At 33.0% G+C, this 13,989-nt stretch overlaps 1 protein-coding gene across 1 annotated transcript in view; it reads right to left on the reverse strand.

Annotated features, from left to right (window-relative positions):
• KHDRBS2 (KH RNA binding domain containing, signal transduction associated 2) overlaps window positions 1–13,989 on the reverse strand; it is a 412,537-nt gene that overhangs the window by 110,370 nt on the left and 288,178 nt on the right. The gene's annotated exons all lie outside the window — the stretch shown is intronic.

A 13,989-nucleotide genomic window follows, 5' to 3' on the forward strand; every position in this document is an offset into this window, starting at 1 on the left:
GATGGGTGTGTTTAGATATGCTACATCCTCTTCATTCAACCATGGAAGATTATAAGAGTCCAAAAATTTATCCGTTTCTTCCAGGTTTTTATTTTTAGTAGCATAGTTTCTCAAAGTAGTTTCTGATTACCCTTTGGATCTCTACCATATCAGTAGTGATCTCTCCTTTTTCATTCCTAATACTAGTTATTAAGTTTCTCTCTCTCTCTTTGTTAGTTTTGTCAGTGGTCTATCAATCTTGTTTATTTTTTCAAAGAACAACTTCTGCTTTCGTTGATCTTTTGATTGTTTTTCTAGTTTCTACTTCGTTGACTTCTGCTCTGAGCTTTGTTATTTCCTTCTATCTCCCTATTTTTGGGTCCTTTTGTTGAGTACTTTCTAATTCTAAGAGCTGCTTCATTAAGCTATTCAGGTATGCCCCCTCTTCTTTCCTGATGTGTGCTTGCAAAGCTATAAATTTTTCGCTCAGTACTGCTTTTGCTGTGTCCCATAGTTTCTGATAGTTTGTGTCTCCATTGTCATTTGTTTCTAGGAAGGTTTTGATTTCCACTTTGATATCATCTCAGACCCACTGGTTATTCAGTATTAGGCTGTTTAACTTCCAAGTATTAAAGATTTTTTTTCTGTGTCCCTTTGTAGATCACATATAATTTCAGGACCTTGTGGTCAGCGAAGGTAGCCTGCAAAATTTCTATGCTCTTGATATTATGGAGATATGTTTTATGTGTTAGCATGTAGTCTATCCTGGAAAATATTCCATGTACATTAGAGAAGAATGTGTATCCAGGCTTCTGGGGGTGGATTGTCCTGTATATATCTACTAGGCGTCTTTCTTCCATTTCTCTTTTTCATGTCTAGTATATTCTTGTTGGGTTTCAGTCTGGCTGACCTGTCAAGTGTTGAAAATGCCATGTTGAGGTCTCGCACAATTATTGTGCTGTTATTGATATTATTTTTCAGATTTGTCAACAATTTTATTAAATATTTTGCTGGCCCCTCATTTGGTGCATATATGTTTAGGAGAGTGATTTCTTCCTTCTGTACGTATCCCTTGATTAATACAAAATGTCCATCTTTGTCCCTTACAACTTTTCTAAGTATAAAGTTTGCATCATCTGATATTAGTATGGCCACTCCAGCTTTTTTATGGGTGTTGTTTGCTTGGATGATTTTCCTCCAGCCTTGTATTTTGAGTCTGTTTGTTCTGACTATTCAGGTGCATTTCTTGTAGGCAGCAGAAGGTTGGATTGAGTTTTCTGATCCATTTAGCCACTCTGTGTCTCTTAATTGGTGCATTTAGTCCATTGACATTGAGAGAAAGAATTGTCCTAGGAGTTAGTGCCATCTTTATATTGAAGTTTGGTGTGTCTGTTGCTCACTCTTGTCTTAAAGTAGGCCATTCAGTTTTTCTTTTAAGAATGGTTTTGAGTCTGTAAAGTTTCTGAGCTGTTGTTTGTCTGTGAAACCATGTATTGTTCCTTCAAACCTGAAAGTGAGTTTTGCTGGGTGCAGTATTCTAGGCAAAGCATTTATTTCATTGAGTTTTGTCACTATGTCCCACCACTGCCTTCTGGTCTTGAGTGTCTTCGGTGATAGGTCTGCAGTAAATGTCAAGAATGTTCCCTTGAATGTAATTTTTATTTTCAATCTTGCTGCTTTCAGAATTCTGTCTCTATCTGTGGGATTCATCATTGTGACTAGGATGTGTCTTGGGGTGTTTTCTCTGGGGTCTCTTTTAGTTGGTACTCTTCAGGCATGCAGGATTTGATAGCATGTATTCATTAGCTCTGGTAGTTTCTCTTTAATGATGTTCTTGACCATTGATTTTTCCTGGAGATTTTCTTCCTGGGTCTCTGGGACTCCAATGATTCTTAAGTTGTTTCTGTTGAGTTTATCATAGACTTCTATTTTCATCTGTTCCCATTCTTTGAGTAATTTTTCCATTGTTTGATCATTTGTTTTAAGGCTTTTTCCAATTTCTTCTGCTGTATGGAATTTTTATCCATCTCATCTTCCAGTGTACTAATTCTATCCTCAGCTGCTGTTAACCCGTGGGAAAGCTCAACCATGTTTTTCTTCATCTACTGAGTTTTTCAGACCTGTTATTTGATCTGAAATTTCAGTTTGGAGTTTTCTGATTTCTATCTTCATATTCTCTTAATTCTTATTAGTGTTCTCTTCTATACTTTCTTTGAGTTATTTGAATATTTTCCATATTGCGACTCTAAACTCCTTATCTGAGAGACTGACTAGTTGGTTGGTCATGTTCAAGTCATCAGAGTTGCCATCGTCATTCTCTATGTCTGGCGCTGGCCTGCGTTGTTTCCCCATTGTCACACTTGTATTGTGGGTTTTTCTACATGCTGTGGTTGTATTCATTGGCTAAATGATGTGCACGGCCGGGAAGTGAAACAGAGCAGTCATGCTCATCTTGCTCCACCCTTTCTGAGCATGTAAGCTCACCTCCATGGAAGGTTCCAAGGAAGGTGAGCCGTCCACAGATGAGCCACACAGGATGAAATCAGGCCAAAAATGGAGCACAGCACAGAAGACAGGCAGATAGGGGTGCTGGCATCTGAGTTCCAGCAGAGTTCAGCGGCTTCCCCTTTCTGGGCTTTTAAACTCACCTCCAGAGAAGGCTCCAGGGAAGACGAGCAGTCTACAGATGAGCCACACACAGGATGAAATCAGGCCAGAAATGGAGCACAGCATAGAAGACAGGCAGATAGGGGTGCTGGCATACTACAAAATTTCTTATAGCATATTATCAAAGACATATTTTAAATGGAATATTATTTACAGTGTTCTTATTTAGAGACTTCCATCTATCAAAGGCAATTTTCGCCTTTATGCCAGTTGTTTAATCATCAGGAGTATAGGAATTTTGGTTGCTTGTTTGTTTCCTTTTAGTAATTTTACCTTAGTATCTGTAAGAAATCACTTAATAGCAGTATTTCTGCAACTTCTTATGGGAGCTGTATAGTACTGAGTAAACTGTATTCCCAAGGAATTTAAACAGGTCTAATTTAACTGAAGAGAGCAAAGGGCCAGGAACAATGAAAAAAGCAAAGTGGTAGAGAAGAGTAAACAGGCCTTTGAAGATAGTGTGTGATTATATAATGAAAATGATTTTGTTCTAATCCAAATTCCACAGCAGGTGACAGACCAGGTGGAGCACATAGTGTGCTAATATCTAGCTTACTAGAGGGCATCTCTTGTATAATGTACTTATCTCAAAACTAAATGAATAAGAAAACTTCTTCTGTAATCATAATAAAAAGAATATCTTAAAATTTATTTTATGTGATTGACCTGAGGATGATCAATTCCTTTTAGCATCTGCCTGACAAAGTGGAGTTATAAAGATAAAACATTGTCTATAACCTATCAAAAATGTTCTATGAGTACTCAGAGATTATAATTTGTTCAGAAATATTTCTTTTCAAGTATCTCTTATTCTTTTAATATAAATATATGTATGCAATGTAACACACTGCCAAATTGCTCCCTACAAAAACTGAATATCATTAAGGAAAAAATTTTCTTTTGCAGCTGAATTTCTGAAAAGTAGGTGAATGATCTCTGTATGGAGGAAAGTGCATTTCCTAAATGATAAATTAGCTTGTGTTCTCATATTTATAGAAGAATGTAGGTACAGTAATATCAATATTCTTTAATGCTACCTACTTCTGATGATAAATTCTTCTGTGTTCCCTCACTGGTAGTGTTATGATCCTGCCATTTGTACTAGTCTAGTGTTGTGAGGTACCGTCAGATAAATATTCACACAACTACTTTACTTGTTTCTTTCTAAAAGAATCTGTTCAGCCACAGTGCTTCAGACAGACTCAAGTTTAATGCATCATTTAAAATTGTCTTTGGCAGTAAAGATGTTGTGGAAAGCGATTTTGTTATAAAACTTAGTACCTCCAAGTTGACAATAAGGCCACTTAGAGATTTCAGTAATCAGTAAGGCAGAGAGACAACAACCGAATTTCAATGTAATGGGTTGGAGGCTATAAAATTATAAATTGGAACCAGTTATAAAGCATAATCTTTTAAACTGGTCATTTATTTGTCAACTACTTGTGCTCTGACATACTCCATATATACAAATAAATAAATAATGTCCTCTCTGACATTCTTTAATGCAAAGGATATAGAACTAAGTTGTAAAATAAACTAAACTATATAAAGAGAAAAATTAGAACTATGCATTATATGATGATAAAATAATATAATGATCTAACAAATAAACATAATAAGCATATCATAGTTACAGTTTTATTTTGAAAAACATAGCTAATTTAACTTAAGCATATTATAAGCATAATATGCATATTATAGTTACATTTTTATTTTGAAAAATATAGCTAAGTTAATTTAAGGAATGGAGCAATTAAAATTAATTCTTGAGGCTGGTGTGGTGGCACAAGCTGTGGGGCATTTGCTTTGCATGCGCTAACTTAGGATGGAACCGCAGTTAGATCCCTGGTCATCCCATATGAACCCCCGTGCCAGGCACAATTTCTGAGCAGATAGCCAGGACTAACCCCTGAGCATCACTGAGAGTGGTCCAAAACCCCCCAAAAATTTAATTCTTAGAGACATAGATCAAGATAATTATAAATTTGATGAGTTCGTTCTCAGATTTGCATTTGAGGCCTGTTAGAAGTTTGATTGTATTTTAAATTTGATGAGTTCGTTCTCAGATTTGCATTTGAGGCCTGTTAGAAGTTTGATTGTATTTTCATCATTTATTTCTATTTTGACATAATTTATTTTTATTTTCACATAATTATGACATATTTCATTCACTTTAAGGATAGATGTAATCCTTCCTGGATTTGTGAAAGTTCCTAGTTCAAGTCTCCCTGAAATCTGTAATGATTTAATTGTAACAAATTTTTCAAAGTTAAGCGTGAATCAGTCTTGATAGTGTAGACAGACAGAAGTGCACATATTGCACCCATAATGTGTACATTTTATAAGGCATCCTGCTTTTCTGAGAATGGTCTTTCATTAGAAAACTTGACTGCTTTGGTTATTTTTCTCTAACATCATTTTTATCAATTCTAGCTTCAATATGTCTATTTCTTATATTAGAGCATTACTTTTTTGCCACATCTTTTGCACAAAATAGTCTGCCATACAATCATGAACACACCAGATTTTCTACCCAACCTTGTTGGATTTCAATTGATATTTCACACTATCATGTATAAACTTAAAACATTAAAAAAGTTCATTCAAAAGTTCATTAAAAAAGAATGCTTCATTTTTACAAGCATTCTTATTTTTTCTTCTAGATTATAAATTCTGTTGAAAACAGTTTTAGAGTTTATTCTGTTTATTCTATACATTGCTTTGCAATTAGTACATATAAGCTAATTGAGTACATTTATGTAATTAGTATCAAGTTCAAAAGAAATATAGAATTTCTGCCAGAGAATAAAGATTTGAGAAATATTAAACTCATTCTTATTTATATACTTATTTGTTAATTGAGCCACAACTGACAGTACTCAAGGCTAACTCCTGGCTCTGTACTCAATAATCACACCTGGAGAAATGAAGAACCATATGTGGAATTGAGATCAAGTTCGTTACGTGCAAAGCAAATATTGTACTAGATATACTATCTCTTTGCTCCTCCCAGAAGGTTTTATATAAGGAGTTAAGAATCAACTTCCAGACTGAAATTGAAATGGGGGGATCTGATGGAAAAATTGATCCATTTGTATTTATTTGGCATCCACCTAGATTCCTCAGCAATTTAAATGTGCTCATTCAGATCTGTTTCACAGTGATTACTAAAAGGGATATATTAAAAGGATGTGTTCATTAAAATTGTAAAATTGTATGTTCTTGCAAGGAAAAGTTTTCTCTACCAGAAAATGTTTTGATGGACACTCAAAAATGAAGAGATTCTTTTTTTGAATCACCAAATCTTTAACTTAAAAATCTCTATTAAGGCATTGTGTTATAATAGTTTTTTTCAATTAATATCTTTATTTAATCACTTTAATTACAAATATGATTGTAGTTGGGTTTTAGTCATGTAAAGAACACCCCCTACTTATTTGTTATTGATTTGGTAGCAAGTTATGTTAATGGTTTCTTAGCATAAATTAATGCTCTGAGAATCAATGACCTTAGGAAGGGAAGAGCTAAATTATAACAATTATTGTTTCCAAAAATTTTTATTCTGTTAGGTCCTCTCTTGAATTACATAAATTTCATTAGAATATTGAATATTCTACTTAGGTCTCTTTAAAAAATGTCATAATTTAAGAAAAAATTTCCAGAAATTTTCTAAAGCAAAATATCATTAATTTTGTGTTTATGTAATAAATATTAGTTGTGATTGCTTCTTAGAAAAAATCTTCTACAAATAAATTCATATGATGTATGTTTAATATTATTCATATTATAAAACTATTATTCAAAATAAAATATGTAACAAACTGATTATGCCCTAACTTTTTTCATTATTATTTAGTGTTAAAAAGTTTCACATCTACAAGAACTTATATAATTAGGTTCAGTGTGTACTACTTAATTAATTTAAAAGTATGTAAAATAAAATAGAAGTACATAAAAAGGATTGAAAATTACAAAGTGAAAATTAAAAATTTAAAGTACACAAAAATAAAAAATAATATTTATAAAACTGAAATATCCCAAATATTCTCCAATGATATCTCTTCAATTTTAATATCCCAAAGAATAACCATCCTGGTAGTAATCAACTTATTATTTTATTGCTTATATTTCTCAAAGCAATGTCTTATTTAGTTTTGTTTCTTTTTAGGTTCTCACAAATAAAATATTATTTTTAAATACTGAGTTAATATTCACTTATAATATTCTATTTATTTAATAAGAGAATTTTGTAAAGTCAGTATTTATATGTATTTCTTTGCGTTCACTTCTATATGTCTAATTTTGTACTGCATTTACCCACCTCCTATTTTGGCAACAACTAATTTGCCTAATAGTCTGAAAAGTAAGTTTTTACTTTATTTGGTTTATTCATTTCTGTAGGCTATTTTGGAAACACAAATTATATATAATTTGTATATATATACAATATATATATATATATATATATAGCCTTTGTTTTTCATTGTTGAGCTAGTACCAATACTCTCTTGGCTCATTCAGTTTGTAATAGATGAATTTCATTCTTGATTAGCTAAGTAGATTTCCATTGTGTATAAAAACCAAGTTTTAATAAATACCCCGGTTTTTCTAAATCTTAGCACATTGTAACTAGTGATTAACACGCTAATATGATTAACATGAGGTACATACGTTATTTTCAAATTAGTGACTTTTATTCCACAAGTAAACAAAAGGAAGTAACTAACATGGGATTTCTGTTCATAATTTTTTGAGGAATATCCATACTGTTTTTTCATTATAGCTGTCAACAACCTTTGTTTGCAACAACAGTGACAGGGAAAAGCTCTCTCTTTTCCATATCTGACCTAACACTTGTTTCTGCTCTGTTTGAAATCGACTATTTCACATATGTGTGATAATATCTTGTTTTGTTTTATGTGAAGTATTGAGGTAAGATGAAGAGAAAAATAACATTGAAAATTTGTTTAAATTTATTCTCAATAAAAACCCCAGAACTTATCTTTTAATCAAGGCAATTATTGGATTCTAAGGTTTTAAAGTAATGCAGAACAGAATTTGTCAATATCATTTGTAATAACATTGTCATTGCCCTGCTTGAAGTTTATTAAATGATGTTACTCAATCAGTTCTAAGAACTTCAAAGGGAAACTGTGTCTATAAGTATCTGGAATTCAGTTGGAAATGTAATTATTGTTACTAAAATGAATTATTCTTAAAAGAGGTGACAAAGTTTAAATTGCTATGATACTGATGTATTGTTTTGTTTTACATTAATTATGAAGACAGGTTGTAAATTGTCATACCTAGAGAGATAATTTTTTGAATATTGGGGCCCCGCCCGGTGACGCTTAGGGGTTACTCCTGGCTATGCGCTCAGATTTCGCTCCTGGCTTGGGGGACCAAATGGGATGAACAGCAGGACCTCCTAGGCTGGCGCGAAGGCAGACACCTTACCACTTCGTGTAACTACTCCAGCCCTAGAAGGATAACTTTTAAGAGACATGGGTAAAAGTGGTTAAGCAGCCTTGATTTTCTCCACCACTTGTACAACAACACTTGTACAGCTTGAACAACACCTAGTTCTATAAACAAATGTGGTAGTCTTCTATCTGAATAAAACACTGAATGTTAATGATTTAAAAGATATAAAATTTTAAGATTGTTTACAGATAAATGTAGTGTTATAAAAATGTTTATGTACAAATTTAAACTAGTGTAGAGTGATTATATATTTAAGTCAATTAAATCAGTGATTTTTAATTTAATAAATTTTAATTAAAACATTTTAAAATACATTTATAAAGTTGTTCAGAATTGAGTTTCAATAATAAAATGTCCAACCCTCATTCTTTCCTAATACACATTTCCACCAAAATTGTCCACATTTGTTTTCTCACCCCATTCAGTCTTCCTCACTGCTTACCTCTATTTTCTTTTCTCTCTTTCTCTTTCTTTTTTCCTTTTTTCTCTTTTTCTTTCTCTCTTTTCTTCTTTAGACCCTGTGATTTGCATTATTTTTTACTGAATTTGTATAATGCATATCACTTTACCTCCTTTCATCAATCAATTTCAGTTCATAGTGACAAGTTCCAACTATCATTGTAGTAGTGGTCCCTTCTCTACCCTAAGAGCACTCTCCTGCTTTGTAGTAAGTTCTTACTGTAGATAAGAACACCTGGCACTCATATCTATTATTCTTTGGCTCATATAATCATACTATAAAATGTTAATATCCTACAATTGAATGTGATCATTCTAGGTTTATTCTTCTCTCTCAGACTCATTTTACTCTACAGAATATATTTCACATGTATCCATGTTTGAGCAAATTTCATGACTTCATTTTTCCTAACAGCTGTGTAGTACTCGATTGTGTTTTTTTATTCACTCAACAGTTCACAGACATAATTTGTCTTACGTCTTTTTTAGTTCCAATAGTTTATCAGGAATTTCTGAATAAAGAATTATTAACCTGACTTCTTTTCACTGAAGTAGAGAAACTATTTTAAGTTCTAGCCAATACTACTAAATAGTCTTAGGAGGTTTAGAAATCTATCATAAAAAGTCATTTTCTTTAGGCTGGAGGCATAGTACAGGAGGTGGGGCACTATTCTAGCACATTGCAGTCCTATTTTCTATTCCTGATATTTAGATGATACCCTGAACACTCTAAAATTAGTCCCTGAGTGCAGAGCTCAGAGTAAGTCATTTACAAAGCTGAAATTGACCAAATAACCAAATTAAGAAATAATACTCAATAAGCCATAGTAGTGAATGCTACTATTATGAATCTTGATACAGTCTAAGTATTATAAAGAAAAGGCTCAAACAGGTAGAAAATTATAACAACTTTAACCATCCATCTTGATTTATCTGAAATAAATAATGATTTTTAATGTAAGGTAAACAACTAGTAATAGAGTTTTATATTTTCTGAACTAGAATGTAATTCAATTAAATATAAATTAATATAAATATTCTGAATATAAAATTCAGAAACTATAAAATGTCACTATTCTTACTGCAGATGTTTATGACAGAGCATTTAGCATTAGTTATAAATAATGTACATCTAGTAATAAAATTTAATGTGTTTAAAAATTTATCTCAGTTATGTGACACCTGTTTACACATTTGATATTTATTTTATTGATGTTACTTTAAGTAAGTTTTGTTTTTTAACGTATTTTACATGTAGTACATTATAAAATGAGATATGAGTAACAGAAGACACAAAATAGCCTTGATAAGAAATATAGTCATTTCCTTCGAATCACTTTTTCTTTATTTCTTTGCTTTTTTTTTTTTTTTGGTTTGGAGGGCACACTCAGCAGTGATAGGGGTTTCTTTGGGCTATAGACTTAGTAATTACTCCTATAGGGATGCTGAGGTGAATTTTGATCAGAAAATGCAAGAAAACATTCTACTATTGTTACAACCCCTATGTTTTCTACTAATGTCCATACTTTTGTTTACATAAGTGTAATTATATCCAAACAACACTTTTATAAGTAAAAAATGTCTGTGATATAAAGGGAAAGAAGGAGACAAAAATAAAGGGAGAAATATAGTACACACTCTAGAAGCTTCTCCACAGTAGAAAACAATGAATACCCAAGATGGAGAATATATGCCACTGTGTAAGTATACATCTCATGTAGATGTAGTCAACTCTCCAAAATGGGAAAACGTGCCTTAAAATTTTAAGTACAAATATCAACCAGAAATGTGAAACACAGAAAGGGCTTGGACATAAAGCATGCTCTGTCAAAGAAAGTGTACATCTCAGAGAGAAATACAAGCAAATTGCACTTACACAACATTAAATCATCTCTTTGTATTTTGGGAAATTTAAAAATTATAATAGTGAAAATAAAATGCTAGATATATTGGCAAATAAAATGCTGTATAAAATACATTGTTAGGTAATGAACCAGTTTGAAGATAAACACTAGAGAATTATTGCTTTAAAAATTTCACCAGAATAGGTCAGACCTACAAGAATGCTCCACTTTATTCCGTAACTGTGCATTTCTTCCAATCAAGGAGCTGCACCACACAATTTTAATAGAAGTATCATACAACATAGTTTGCAATGGGAAAAATCACAGAATCCCACCACACCTTGTAACTGAAGATGCTAGTTCTGGAGACCCAATCAACAACTACAACTTACAAACATCTCTGATCAAAAATTTAGAGAGGGAATTTTATGGATGCTTAAAGAACAATAGAATGGGCAGCCCAGAAGACTCAAAGAGATATGAGAACAGAAATACAATTTTCAAGCAGAAAAATATCAGGACTGAAGTTTATTAAATGAAAACTAAACCGGAAAGCCTCACCAGCAGAATAAGAGCTGCTGAAGACAGAATCAATGATGTAGAAAATGAGCTGCATAACACCTCCGTACAATATTATAGGCTGGAAAAAATCTTCAAGGAAAGTGAAGAGATGACAGTACAACTTTGTAATAAACTCAATAAAACAATATAGAAAGAATCATTGGGATCCCAGAGACCCAGGAAAAAAGATTAATAAAAACTAATCAGTCAAGAACATCATTGCTGAGAAATTTCCAGAACTTAAGAGGGCATGCAATCATATTCTAGATGCCTGAATAGTACCAACTAAATCAGAACCAAAGAAAAGCAACCCAGGGCACAAAATAGTCATAATAATAAACAGTACAGATAAGGATAGAATACTGACAAAATATGATCAAAAAGTCAAATTATATACAAAGATGCATCCTTAAGATTTACAGCAGATTTATCACAAGCAACTCACAAGGCCCTAAAACAGTCATGATATATAGTAACAAAATTCAATGAAATGAATACTACAAGGATACTTAACCAGCCAGACATCCTTCAGCTTTGAAAGAATACACAGCTTCATGGATAAACATCAGTTCAGAAAATTTATTGACTATAAACCAACTTTGAAAGAACGATTGAAGGTCTAACATAAGGCAAGGCAGGCTCAACCAAACAACTACTCCTACAATAAAATGATGTTTAATCACATGACAATCATCTCTCTCAATGTCAAAAAACTAAATGCACCAACTAACAAACATAGAGTGGCAAAATATATCAAAATGCTGAAACCAACATTTTCTGCTTGCAATAAACACATCAGAATAGTCAGAGCAAATATATACTCAAGATCAAACGTTGGAGGTAATCATTCAAGCAAGCAACTCCCTTGATAAGGCTGAAATGAACATACAAATGTCAGATCACACAGACGTTAAGTTTAATAAAGTTATAAGCATTAGATATGATCATTTTTAGTAATCAACAAATATGTACAACAGGAAGAAATCACACTCCTAAACATATATGTACCCAGAGAGAGTTTTAAATATTTAAAACAATTGCTGATAGATTTGAAGAAAAATATCAATAACAACACACTTTAGTGGGAAAAATCAGCACTATCCGGTCACGCATTTGGTCCACCAGGCTAAAACTCAAAAAGGCTCTGAAAGAAGGAATGGAAAAGAGAGGCTTGGTAGATAGTTCTTTCCATCCCCACAAAGCTGAATTTACATATTTTTCTCCAAAGCACATCATACATTTTCCAAATACACAACTGGTTGAGCCAAAAACCATCCTCCATAAAAATCAAGGAGATAAAAAATTGTATCCAATAATTTCCTAGATTATCATGTACTGGAATTAAAAACAAATTACAAACAGACTCAAACAGACTTAGTCCAGAACACACAGTGAGAGAAAATTTCATTCCAAAGAAATGCATACTTTTATTTATGTGTGATATTTCAACATTAACATGCCCACATGTGTTTTTTATTTTAATTTTTAATCTTCTATTCTAGCAACAACTGGCTATTATTTAAATAGGCATAGAGATAACATTTATTTAAAGTAATATAAATTGTATCTGCTTTTAGGTAAAAAAAAGATTAAAAGGCATTCTTCAAATACTCTATTCAAATAATTTATAGGATAAAAGGGAAATAAAATATATCAATTAATATGTTAAATACAATTAAAGGTGTATGAACGAGTGGTAGTAAGATCCTGAAAGGTACTGGCCATTTCAAATTTTGATTAGTAGGGAAATTATATAAAAAGATGATAGACACTATAATGTATAATTTACAGTTCATGGATTTCTGGAGTCCATTTAATAAAAAATAGGCCTCTATCTACAATATTTGATCCATGTCTGCTATTTTACTTAAAAATAGTAAATTTTCATACATGTTAATATCACTGATAAAACATTATTATTTACTGGTTCACTTGATTAACCTTTTTTGTTTTGTTTGGGGGTCACAGCCAACTGTGTTAGAGCTTACTTCTAGTGGTACTTGGGGAGTATATGTGGTGCCAAGGATTCAATCCAGGGTGACTGCAAGCATCTCACCTATTCTGCTATATGTACAGAACATGTTAACTAATTATAGGAATATTAGGTATTTTATTAAATGGTGTTTATAATTTGTAGGCTCTAACCAAACCACCTCTATCCTGGTTTGGGAAACTTGATAAAGACAGGTTTCAGGGATTGGAGCTATAATAGAGTGTTAAGATGTTTGCATTACATACCCATCCATGTATAGGTATATTTTACAACTTCATTCATTCTAATGCCTGTGTAGTATTCTATTGTGTATATATACCACAGTTTCTTTAACCATATAGCTGTTGTCACACACCTGGGTTGTGTCCAGATTCTGCCTAATGTAAAAGAAGTGCAGAGAGCATTTTTGTATTGTATATTTGTATTCCTATGGTATATCCCTAGGAGTGGTATTGGGAGATCGTGTGTCCTAGGCGACCACAGTGCGACTTTAGGCGGGAGTGGGGATAGGGGCGGCGCTCACCTGCTGATCGTATGGAGGCTCAATTTCTAACTTTTTGAAGAATATTCATATTATTTTCTAAAAAGCCTGGAGCAGTCTATATTCCTACCAGCAGTAAAAGAGTACCTTTCTCCCAGCATCCACACCACTACAGTTGTTCTTGTTCTTGAGTTTGTGTCTGTGTGTGTGTGTGTGTGTGTGTGTGATTTTGCTAGTCTATAGTGCAAAATGATTCCTCATTGTTTTGATTTGCATCTCCCAGATGATTAGTGATGCGAAGCGGCAGGTGAGTACAGCCCCTTTCCCTACTCCAACCTGCAGCTGCAGTGTGGTTGCCTAGGACCCCATGAACCCACAGGTGAATGCCGCCCCTTTCCTCCCTCCAGCCCAGAGCTCCTGTGAGCTGCAGGTGAACACCGCACCTTTCCTCCCTCTAGCCCAGAGTGCCTGCGAACCAACAGGTGAGTGTCACCCCTTTCCCAACTCCTGCCTGGAGCTGC

This window comes from Suncus etruscus, chromosome 7 (genome assembly GCF_024139225.1).
Source record: "Suncus etruscus isolate mSunEtr1 chromosome 7, mSunEtr1.pri.cur, whole genome shotgun sequence".
NCBI lineage: Eukaryota > Metazoa > Chordata > Mammalia > Eulipotyphla > Soricidae > Suncus > Suncus etruscus.